At 34.9% G+C, this 12619-nt stretch overlaps 1 protein-coding gene and 1 pseudogene across 2 annotated transcripts in view; one reads left to right on the forward strand and one right to left on the reverse strand.

Annotated features, from left to right (window-relative positions):
• Positions 1-12619, forward strand: part of MNAT1 (MNAT1 component of CDK activating kinase) — a 146813-nt gene that overhangs the window by 10390 nt on the left and 123804 nt on the right. The gene's annotated exons all lie outside the window — the stretch shown is intronic.
• Positions 8178-8710, reverse strand: LOC308546747 (large ribosomal subunit protein uL6 pseudogene; annotated as a pseudogene). Its single transcript has one exon. The product of its transcript is annotated as a large ribosomal subunit protein uL6 pseudogene (transcript).

Consider the following 12619-nt stretch of genomic DNA (forward strand, 5'->3'; position numbering starts at 1 on the left):
CTCTGCTTTATCTAACCTGCTGTTGATTTATTCTAGTATTATTCTTTATTTTAGATAATATATTCTTAATTTCTAATGGGTTCTTTTTTATGGTTCCTATGCCCTTTTTAATGCTTATTATGTCTTTAAGTTCTCACTGAGATCATCCACTCTCTCCCTAAGGTTCTTAAGCATCCTTATAACCATTGTTTTAAACTCTGAATCTGGTATCTTGGTTGCTTCCATTGCATGCCATTCTTTTCCTGAGGATTTCTCTTGTTCTTTCATTTGGGGCTTATTTCTTTGTCTCCCAACTTTGTCTCTGTCTATTAAGTAGCTCTACTGTGACTCTCAAACTTGTTATGATGGCTTTATGTTGTTGGTATCTTTTAGGGCTCAGTGACACAATCTTCTAGATCACCTGAGCTTGGTGCTCCAGCAATGTTTCTTGTGTGTTATGTGCACCCTCCTGTTGTACTTGGGTCTTTTTTTTTTTTTAAATAGGTTTTTATGGAATTTTGGAGAGGAAGGGAGAGGGAGAGAGAGAGAGAAACACCAAAGAAAGAGAAACATCAATCGGCTGCCTCCTGCACACCCTATTGGGGATCAAGTCTGGAACATATGTGTGTGCCCTGACTGGGAATCAAACTGGCAACCTTTTGGTGCGTGGGTCAATGTTTGGCCGCTCAGCCATACCAGCCAGGCTGTAGTTGAGTCTTGAATGCTGTTGGCCCTTTTGTGAGTGGTGGTAACCCTTCAAGCTGTCTGATTATATGGATAAACCTTGATTGTTGTGTATGAGGTGTTGTGCAGGGGCTGTCCCCCAAGGTGGAGTTGTTCCCAGCAAGATCTCATGCCTGCCTGGATCCCCCTTTGGTTGTGCTGCTTGTATGGCTAGTTGGGTCAAGCTCTTTTTGGTTTCAAGTTGTCATTCTTTCTGACAGCATCCTCTATAGTCAGGATCCAGCTGAAGCAGGTTGACCTGTCTAAGAAAATCACAGTTGCTGCTGAGCAAGTTGCTGGAGAAGCCTAATTCTCTGCAAGCCTCTGATGAATACTCTGCCTGGAAGGCAGGCACTGCTTGAAGCACAGTTGCCAACAGCCCTCTTTTGTCTCTTGTAATACTCTTTGTCCTGAAGTTTTGTCTGATATTAATATAGTCATGTCAGCTTTATTATGCTTTCTGTTTGATGCTATATGTTTTTCCGTTGTTTTGCTTTCAACCAATGTGTGTCTTATATTTTATAGACAGTACCTAGTTGGGTCTTTTTTTTTTTTTTTAAACCTGGTCCAACAGTCTCTGCTTTTTAATTGGTGTGTTAGTCCCTTTATATTTAATCTAATTCTTGCTATCATTGGGTTTAAGTCTATTTGCTTTCCATTTGTACCCTTTGTTTTTTTCTTCTCGTACCTTTCCTCCCTTTATTTTGGATTAATTTGATTTTTTAAAGTTTTGGCCTGTTAACAGTAGGTTTTTATTGTTATTTTATTATTTTTTAGAGGTTTCTCTAGGTATAATAGAGTTTTTTATTTTCAAAGTCTATTTAGAGTCAACATCTGACACACCTATTTTTCACATCCCACTTTAGTACCCCATAGATGAGAACAAAATAATTCTATTTACCTCTCATCCTTTATGCTGATGATGTCCTATATTTTATTTCTATATATGACTCAATATTGTTATTTTTGCTTTAATTAGTTGTCTTCGAGAAAATGGGGAAAGTAAAAAAAATAGTCTTTAAAAAACACCTTTATTGAGATATAATTAACATACCATAAAATTTAACTTATTTAAAGTGTAGAGTTTAGTGGCTTTTGGTATATTCTTAGAGATTTGCATCTATCCCCACAGTCAATTTTAGACCATTTTTGTTACTTCATAAAGAACCCCCTTACCAGTTAATCATCACCCTCTAACCCTCCTCCTTTCCCCTCTCCCCTCCCCCTTTGCTCTCCAGCCCTAGGCAGCCATTAATCTACTTTCTATCTCTGCAGATTGCCTATTCTGGACATTTCATATAAATGGAATCATACAATATATGGTTCTTCATGATTGATTTTTACTTGGCATAATGTTTTCAAGATTCATCCATGTTGTAGCATTTATTAGGACTTCGTTTCTTTTTGTTACTGAATATTAATCCATTGTACTGATATACCATATTTTATTTATCCACTCATTAGTTGATAAACATTTGTGGTCCCCCACCCCCACTTTTTGGCTGTTATGAGTAATGCTGCTATGAACATTCTTCTGCAAGTTTTTGTGTGGACAAATGATTTTCTCCCCTTGTGTATGTACTTAGGAGTATAATTGTTGGGTCATATGATAACTCTATGTTTAATCATTTGAGGACCTCTAAGGCTGTTTTCCAAAGTGGCTGCACCATTTTACATTTCTTCCAGCAGTGTATGAGGGTTGCAGTTTCTCTACATCTTTGCTAATAGTTGTTATTATTTGTCTTTTTTATTATAGCCATCCTACTTATTGTAAAGTTGTGATATGTAGTCTTTTACATTCACCTACTTATTTACCATCTTTGGTGTCCTTCCATTCTTTGATATGATTTTGCAGTTGTATTGATTTTCTTCCGCCTGAAGAATATTCTTTAGCATTTTTGATAGTCCAGGACTGTTACTGAAATCTCCCAGATTTTGTTTATCTGAAAGTGTTTTTATTTTGTCCTACTGTTTGAAGGATATTATTGCTAAATATGAAATTATAGGTTGGCATTTCGCCACTTGTAAGATTACATTCCATTGTTTTATGATCTTTATTGTTTGTGATAAGAAGTTAGCTGTTACTCATATCTTTGGTCTCCTTTATGTAAAAATCTTTTGGTGCAGCTTTCAAGATTTTCCTTTTACCTTTGGTTTCTAGCAGTTCGAGTATGATAAAACTAGGTATGGTTTTCTTTGTATTCATCCTAGTTGAGGTTCACTGAGCTAAGATTTGTAAGTCTATCTTTTTTCATTCTATTTGGAAAATTTCAGTGATTTTTTTTCCTGTATTTTCACTCTCTCCTCATTTTGGAACTCCAGTTACTTCTATGTTAGACTCTTTTTGACTAGTGGTCACACTGATTGCCAGACTTACTTAATCCTGTGAATCATCTTGGGTTCCTATTTAGAATACAAATTTCTGTACCCTACCATACATCTTTGGGGGAGGGACCTTGCATTTTATACTACCTATCTAGGAGAGCCTTGTGCTCAAGCAGTTTTTGGAAAACACTATGCTGGGTATATAATAGTGAATGTGGCAGATGTGGTTACTGCCTTCCTTAATCTTATAGTGTTTTAGCTCTTCTTTTGAGTCATTGAAAGGAAATTAGTTTTTCTCTCTTCTTTATAAGGAAGAAAAAGGAAGTTTAGATTATAAATATATTTTTTATAATTAAGATGTGAAAGTGGGCTTTATGCAATATGTGAAACAAACTATTTGTTAAAAACGTACTATTAGCTCTGGCTGATGTGGTTCAGTTAGTTGGAGCATCAACCCTACACTGAAAGGTCGAGGGTTCTATTTCCAGTCAGGGCACATGCTCAGGTTGTGGGTTCCATCCCTGGTTGAGGTGCGTACGGGATGTAACCAGTCAGTATTTCCCTTCCACATTGATGTTTCTCTCTCTCTCTCCTTCTCTCTTTCTCCTCCCTTTCTCTCTTCTCCCTCTTCCTCTCCCCCTCTCCGTCTCCCTCTCTCTTCCTAAAATTAAGAAAAACATATCCTTGAGTGAGGATTTTTTTTTTTTTTAAAGAAAATGTTAATAAAAAGTACTGTTAAAGAAACAGAAACCTGAAATTCTGAAACCTAATTGTAACCATTCTCCTGATTTGGGAAATAGGGCCTTTGGGGAAGCAAATAATTTTGGTGGGTATACCCTAAACTTCAAAATTACCATCAAGGGAACAAAAAATGTTTAGGTGGTTCGAAATGCATGAATGTTTTGTGGAGCAGCCACTGAAGAGTAAAGATTGAAATATTAGACCCTTTAGGGAAGTGGAATGTGATGTCTGATTTGGCTGTCAGGCTGAGGATGGAAGCCTATGCAAAAGTACATGCTACAGAGTACTATATGTTTTGTCAAAAGGATTCATAGGAAGCTGGCAGACTCGGCTAATTAAAAAAGGAAGGAGTTTAGCAATCATCTTTTTAGTTCTATTCTACACCTGTCCCCCCTTTCTTAACAATGGGGCAACTGAGGCCTAAGAAAGGTTGTATAGTTTTATTGCCCACCTGCCAGTTCCATTTTCTTCTGTGTAAATCCCAGATAGGAATTATTCAATTAAAATTTGATCACATTTGCTAAATAAAATTCTTATCGATGTAATGCAATGAGATTGCAACTCAAACCTATTTTATGTAAAAAGTGAAAAACACTACGATATTATCAAAATCAATTTAATATGCTTGAACAATTCTCTCTTTATAATTTAGTTTCCAGGATACTAGCTTAAAATTAAAAAAAAACCAACTTTAAACATTCTATAATGATTTTTCCACCATTCCTGTATTTTGCCATATCTTTTTCTTTGATTGGTAATATATAAACAATGTCATAGTACTTTGTTTTTGAGGTATAGTCATATGCAAAGGAGGAAACCTTACTGTATTGTACTGTTTGTGATGAAATGATTTGGAGGAAAACTTTTTTTCTTTTTAGTTTAGTTAGAAGCAAATTATATTTCCTTTTTTTCCTGTTATTTAGTTTATTTGGAGAGCAAAAGATCTTATAATATCTCTGAAAAATCCATAGTTTAGACTTTGTCTTATATTCATGTGTCTAAAAAGATTATATCAACCACTTCATAAAGATAACTTATTTTCTAGTATTTTTATTTCACATATTTCACTTTTAGATATTGTGTATATCAAGAAATATATATTATATGCATTTACAAACATATGTATTCTCTCCAAATAAGACAAGAAAGTGTAAAATTTAATGAACTTCATTAGAAATGTTTTGGGTTGTTAGGTTTCCTTTTATTTACTAAGTTAAAATATGTAAAAAAACAGTTTTGAAATGAAGAAAAATGGTTGTATACCTCACTCAGTATTTTTAGAACACAAATATGATAGTGGCTATATCATTGAAAATTAATGAGGGCTCCATCAATATGCTGCAGTGCCTCTGCATCACTGATTTATATATATTTAATGAGCCTGCTATTCTAATTTCAGGTAACTGAAGCAAACGGCATCTAGCACTAACTCTGATTTACTTAGACACAATTCATTTTATTAAAATATAAATGTCTTGAAGTTTACCAATGTTAGTATAATTTCTTCGTAAATATTTGTACAGTGTTTGCTTTATGGGTATAATTAACTTGTCTCTAAACAGAGCATCAATTTTTAGTACTGTTTCAGATAATGTTACCAAAACGGGTTGTTTTATTTAATCATATTTCTTGCTATCGATCTGGAGTTGGAGTGGAAAATATGAGGAAAATAACGTAAAAAAGTAATAGGATTTTGAAGTGTGACATGGCAGATGTTATATTTTTGAAGTCTATTGGAGCATATGTGAGAACCACTGAAGGGTATATTTCCATATTCTTTGGCATTAGAAATGTAATTTTTGATACTTGCTTTGTTTTTAGTTTTAAAATACTTTTACTTAAAGGTGTTTATTTTGTTAGTTTTATTGAAAACATATTAAAATATTTTTGACAACAGAAAAGAATACATAATATTTTTACAGAGAATTTATTTTAATTTTTTCTTTCTGATTCTGGTGTGTTGCCCACACATGCAAATGAACAATTAGGTAGAAATCAATATTATATAATGTGCGATTTTTATGGAACAGGAACTTGCTACATATTACTTTATTTTCTAAAAATGATAATATTGCCAGTCAAACGAATATATAATTGGTATCTTAACATTTAATAAAATATGGTATTAGTAGATAAAAAATTCTTTATCCATATTTGCTCTAACCCCAATCAATTGATAGTAAAGGGAGTGAGTTTTTTTAGAAAGTTGGGTTTATAAGCAAAAATTTAAAGACAAAAACTTCTTACTCTTAAGGTAGTTTAAATATATTTTTAAGATCCAAAGTGTAATATGTTACAATAGATGTTTCTGCATTATTCAGATTATGAATGTCTTATTTCTTATAATTGTATTTGGCACATTTATTAATATTTAATTTTTTTTGGAGGTTAATTGCAAAAAGCAATCCATGTGATGTGCTGCAACAAAATGGAAAAACATACTATTTGTAGTAGGAATGGTGTCAATAGTAATAAATTGCCACAGCTAGTGTAAGTTTAGTGCTTGTAATTCCCCCTTGGGAAATATATTATTTGTGTCTCCTGTTGGCTTTATGTATTTTGGGTTTATATAATTTGGAATTAGAATAGAAACTAACATTTATATATTATATGTAGAAATTAGAATGTAACAAACTAGAAATTATTGAAAACACATGGCCAAAGTGGATTGATTAATAAAATACCTCACAGAGGACAATTTTATACATATGTCAATATGAGGTTTTTTTCCTACCAAAATATAGAACCAGAAATTAAAACCGCTTTTTTTTCCTTTTATTGTTATATTCTCTTTACTAATACTGTGCACACAATTGCTGCATTCATTTATGGGTTTTTGGTTTCTAAACTATGCTTTCAGAGAGACATTTTTAATGCAGTGGTTAAAAGCATCAGCTTTGGAATCAAAGAAACTTGAGTTAAATTGTTTTGGTACCACACATTTACTAGTTGAGTGATATTTAGTAAGATTTTTTTGACCCTCAGATTCCTAAATCTCTAAAATGGTGATAAAAATAATATTACCTACTTTACAGGTTTGTTGTGAAAAGTAAATGGCAAGTTGTTGTATGAAGTGCTTGGCATGTTATGCCTGGCATGTAGCAGCTAATATTTATTGGACACTTAACTATTATTATTAAGAGTGGTGGTGTCAATATTAACTGTTAATGTAGTGCTTCTTTGTGAAAATTATAAAATATTTGCAATAATAGGGAATTTTAAGTATTCTAAGGGTACTGGTCAACCATATGTAACCACACAGCAATTTCTATACATACGCATTTCTTTTTTTGTAAAAATTAAACACAGGATTGTGCTATATGACTTTCTCTGTAATTTAGTTCATTCATTTATCAGTATATCGTGGATAACTTCTCATGTTTGAGCATACTTTTTTTGGCTCTTAAGTTTTTTATAAATTTCTCAATTGCAGTTTACTTTCAATATTATTTTGTGTTGGTTTCAGGTGTATAGTATAGTGGCTAGATAGACAGTCATATACTTTACATAGTGTTTCCCCCTGCCCCTGATATTTCTAGTACCCAACTGGCACCATACATAGTTATCGCAATATTATTCACTATATTCCTGTGCTGTGCTTACAGAGCATTCCATCTTTTGAAAATGTATTACTGTTGACCCTTGAACAATGTGGGAGGTTAGGGATGCTGACCCCCAAGCAGTTGAAAATCCTCATATAATTTGATTCCCCCAAACTTAACTACTAATAGCTCACTGTTGACCAGAAACCTTACTGATAACATAAACATTTGATTAACACATATTTTGTATGTTAAATGTATTCTATTTTCAGTGCACATTCTTATCTGTGTGTATATGTGAGTATGTAGGAGAAATTTCTAACAGCAGAGCGTGCATTTAAAATTTTGGTAGATATTACCAATATTTTTTCGTTTTATTTGTTTTGTTTTTTTCAACTTTATTGAGGTTGAATTAACATTCACTAAAGTGTACATATTTAAAGCATATAATTTAATCAGTTTTGACATATTTGTTCACTGGCAAAACCATCACCACAATTAAGATAACAAATATTTCTATCTCACCTCCCCCCAAATTTTCTTATGCCTTTTGTAATCCATTTCCCCTCTACTTTCCTCTCCAGGCCACAACTGATTTGCTTTATCTCATCATAGTTTGCTTTTGCTATAATCTTACATAGAATTCTATAGTCTGTATTCGTTTTTGGCCTGGCTTCTTTCATTCAACTTACTTGTTTTGAGATTCATCCATGCTTTTGTATCAGTGGTTCATTCTTTTTCAATACTTGGCTTTTACCACATCTTTAAAATATCATGAAGTCTGAGGAATCATTTGACGTCTTGCTGTTTCTGTAGCTGGACAACTTAGATCTTATTCATCAGCCTGCTGAACTAACTGTTCCTTTTTCAGAAATATTGATACCATCCAACAACTTTCTGATCTCCTTGTTTTTAACTGTTTTCGCTTGCTGAATCAAAGCAGCTGAATTTGATACATGTTTAGTGTCGTTTCCTTCAAGAATCAACTTATCTTTCTGGGCTTGAGATATTGAACAAACAACTCCTGACCTCATCTGAACTCTGTGTATGTATTTTCCCCCCAAGAAATTTCTGATTTCAACAAGAAACATTCTCATGAATAATGGCGCTGATGGGGAAGTGAGCATACACAGACCTCATCTTGTAGCGGAAGCCCAGTATAACACCCTTGATCATGTTCTGTACATGACTGCAGATAGTGTGAACCGTGGCCAGTTCCTTCCTATTTGTTAACACGGAGCCTCTTTTCCTTTCCAAGGAAACTAAGTTCTACATTGATGCGGTTGAAGTCTCTCTTCAGGGTTGCCTCTTGGGCCCTTTACAGTAGCTGTGCATCTCTTCAGAGTGATGTCAGCATTTTCTGGGATGTGGACAGTCTGATTGCTGAGAATGGTCTTCATTCTCACAGTAGATGCAGCAAAGAGCAGTGGTTCATTCTTTATTGCTGAGCAGTATCCATTGTATAGATTTAGTAGTTTATTTATCCATTTAGCAGTTGGTGGACAGTTTACTTGTTTCTTGTTGTTAGTATTGTAAAAGAGCTGCTGTAAACTTTCATGTTAAAAGTCTTTGTGTAAACATAAGTTTTTGTTTCTCTTGGATAAATAGGAGTGTCAGGGCTGGGTTGTATGGTAGGTGTATGTTTAACATTTTAATTTTCATAGTTTTAGATTTTACATTTAGATATGTGATTCATTTTGAGTTAGTTTTTACGTGTGATGTGAGTGGTTATTTTGTTTTTTGTTTTTCCCCCTCTGTAAGTCTATCTAGTTGATCTAGCACCATTTGCTGAAATGTCTTTCTTTTTTTCCCTTGGGTTTTACCTTAGCATTTTTGTTGAAAATTAATTGACTAAATAAGTGTGAGTCTCTTTCCAGACCCTCAATTCTCTTCTGTTGATTTATATATATCTTTGCCAGTACAACTAAACTGTTTAAATTTTGCAGCTTTATGGTAAGTCTTGAAATCAGGTAGTGCAAGTCCTCTAACCTTGTTTTTATTTTAAAAATTGCTTTGGTCATTCTAGGTTCTTTGTATACCTATACTATTTTAGAATGAGTTTGTCAACTTTTGTAAAAATGCCTGCTAGAGTATAAATTGGGATTGCTTTAAATTTGGGGAGAATTACTATCTTGATAACATTGAGTATTCCAATCAATGAAGGTGATATATCTTTAAGTGTTTAATTTCACTCAGCCAGGTTTTGTAGTTTTCAATGTAGAGATCTTGGTCAACTTTTATTATATTTATTTTTGGTAATTTGTATTTTTGGTTCTATATATGGTCTTTTTTAAAAAAATTCACTTTCCAGTTGTTTGCTATTAGTATGTAAGAATACAATTGATTTTTGTATATGAACTTTATATCCTGCAATTTTGCTAAATTCATTTATTCTCGTAGTTGGTTTGTAGATTCCTTGGGATTGTCTGTGTAAATAACATATTATCTGTAAATAGGGCTGTCTTACTTTTTTATTCCAATCTTTATTTATTTAGCCTTAATACAATGCTGGAATCTCTATGATAATGCTGAATAGATGTGGTGAGATGGGCATTCTTGCCTTTTACTTGGTTTTGGGGAGATGCATCTCAGTCTTATAAAATTCAGCCCTTGACTATTAAATATGATATTAATTATAGACTGTTTTCAAAGATGCCCTTTATCAATTTGAGGAAGTTCCTTACTATTCCTAGTTAAGAGTTTTTTTTTCTTTTTAAATCACTAATTGGTTTTGACTTCTGTCAGCACCTTTTCTGACTCTATTGAAATTACTGTATGTTTTTTCTCCTTTATCTTGCTTGCTTGATCTTCAGGTGTTAAAACAATATTGTGGCCCTGGCCAGTTTGGCTCAGTAGTTAGAGTGTCGGCCTTCGGACTGAAGGGTCCCATGTTTGATTCTGGCCAAGGGCATGTACCTCGGTTGCAGGCTTGATCCCCCTCCCCCGGTCGGGGCACTGCAGGAGGCAACCAATTGATGTACCTCTCTCACAATGATGTTTCTCTCTCTCCCTGTCCCCCCTCCTCCCACCCCTCCCCCCTCCCCTCTCCCCTCCTCCCCTCTCCCCTCCCTCTCCCTCCCTCCCTCCCTCCCTCCCTCCCTCCCTCCCTCCCTCCCTCCCTCCCTCCCTCCCTCCCTCTCTCCCTCCCTCTCTCTCTTTCTCTCTCTCTCCCCCTCTCTCTCTGTCTCTCTCCCTCCCTCCCTCCGTCCCTTCTTCCACTCTGAAAAGCCATGGAAAAAATATCCTTGGATGAAGATTAAAAAACAAAACAAAACAGCAACAACAAAAACCCCCAATATTGGCCTTAACCCTAATGTGTCATGATGTATCATTATTTTTATATACTGTTAAATTTGGTTTACTAATATTTTGTTAAGGATATTTGCTTGGATATTTTGTAATTATTTTTGGTAATGACTTTGTTAGGTTTTGGTATTAGAATTTGGCCTCATAAAACTAGTTGTGCTGTGTATTAGCTATCTATGTCTTTGTAACAAATTATTTAAAAATCTGTAAAGCAAAAACATTATCTCACAGTTTCTGTGAGTTAGGAATTCAGTAGTGGCTTAGCTAGGAGGTTCTGGCTTACAGTCTCTCACAAAGCTGTGTTAAGGTATGAACTGGTGCTGCCTGCAGTCATCCTCAGACTCTACTGGGAAAGATCAGCTTCCAAACTTACTTGCATGAGCTGTAGTCATCTGAAGGCTCAACTGGGCATGGAGGATATACTTCTAAGCTTGCTCATGTGGCTTTTATGAGGAATTGTTTACTGTTTGTTGTCTAGAGGCCTCAGTTTTTTGCTATATGTCCCTCTCTTAAGGGTTTCTTCAGTGTTGTCACAACATGGTAGCTTTCTTTCCCTAGAGTGACTGATTCAAGAGAGAGAAAGGTAGAAGCCATAATGTCTTATGAACTACTCTGGAAGTCTAATACTGTCATTTTTGCCACATTCTGTTTGTTAGAGTTGTAAGTACAGCTCACATGCTAGAGGGGAGTGGAATTAGGCTTCACCTTTTGGTGAGAGATGTATCAAAGAGTTTGTGGACATGTGTAAAAGCACATGAACCATAATACCTGTCAGCTCATCACAACAGTGATAGCCCAAATCCAGGAGGCTTCCCAATGATCCCTTGCCTCCTGGTTTTCATGCCCTTGTGTAATTTCTTCCCAAATTGTATCAGAGTTGGTTGTGTGACCAATAGAATATGGCAGAAGTGATGGTTTGTCACTTCCAAGGCTAGGTCATAAAAAGACTCTGCGGCTTTCTAATGGACCACTTGTTCTTAGGAAGGACAGTTTCTGTGTTGTAAGCAGCCATATGGAAAGTTGCCTGTGGCGAGGAGCTGAGGTCTCCTGACAACTGCCATGTGAGTAGGTCATCATCTTAGGTTCTCTAGCCCCAGTCATGTCTTCAGATTACAGTCCCGGCTGACATCTTGACAAATAAGCTGCTACTGGATTCCTGACACTCAGAAACAGTATGAGATAATAAATGTTTATTATTAAATGTTTTAAGCTCCAAGATTTGGGAGTGTTTTGTTATGCAGTAATAACTAGTACAATCACTTCATCTTTATTAAAACAAAGAAAAAGACACATTACCAAAACACTATGAGGGATTTTTTTTTTTATGATAATGGGGAGAGATTTCCAGGGGGCTATGTCAAATAAGCCATTGTCATTATGTAGAGAAGTGGTTTTTGTTCAGGGACATATTAACTACTTTTGGAAGTAAAGCAATCTAGAGGGAATTCAGTAATATTGTTTTGCTATAACTGTAAATTGCAAAGGTAAATCTTTTATCATATAAGCTTTGATAATAATTTGGTGTTTTTTAGTGAGAACCTTGTAACTTTTCTATTACTGACTAAGGTCTTGATTAAATTTTATGATAATGTATGAAATAGCAATTTGAGGAGCTAATTATTTTATTTGTTTTTTTAATCCTCACCCAAGGATATTTTTTCCATTGATCCTTAGAGACAGTGGAAGAAGGGAGGGAAGGAGGGGGAAAGAGAGAGAGAGAAAGGGGGAGGGAGATATCGATGTGAGAGAGACACATCAATTGATTGTTTCCCCCACAAGCACCGACCAGGGCCAGGGATCAAACCTGCAACCCAGGTACATGCCTTTGATGGGGAATCAAACCTGCCACCCTTCGGTGTGTGGCAGTTGACACTCTAACCATTGAGCCACACTGGCCAGAGCGAGGAGCTAATTCTTTATAATAGTACTTTAGTTTGTGTATAGATTTGTTTTTTTAAGTTATAGTACAATAGTGTTGAATCTTATTTGGAATTTATAGTGTG

The sequence above is a fragment of the Miniopterus schreibersii genome (genome assembly GCF_964146895.1).
Source record: "Miniopterus schreibersii genome assembly, chromosome: 1".
Classification (NCBI taxonomy): domain Eukaryota; kingdom Metazoa; phylum Chordata; class Mammalia; order Chiroptera; family Miniopteridae; genus Miniopterus; species Miniopterus schreibersii.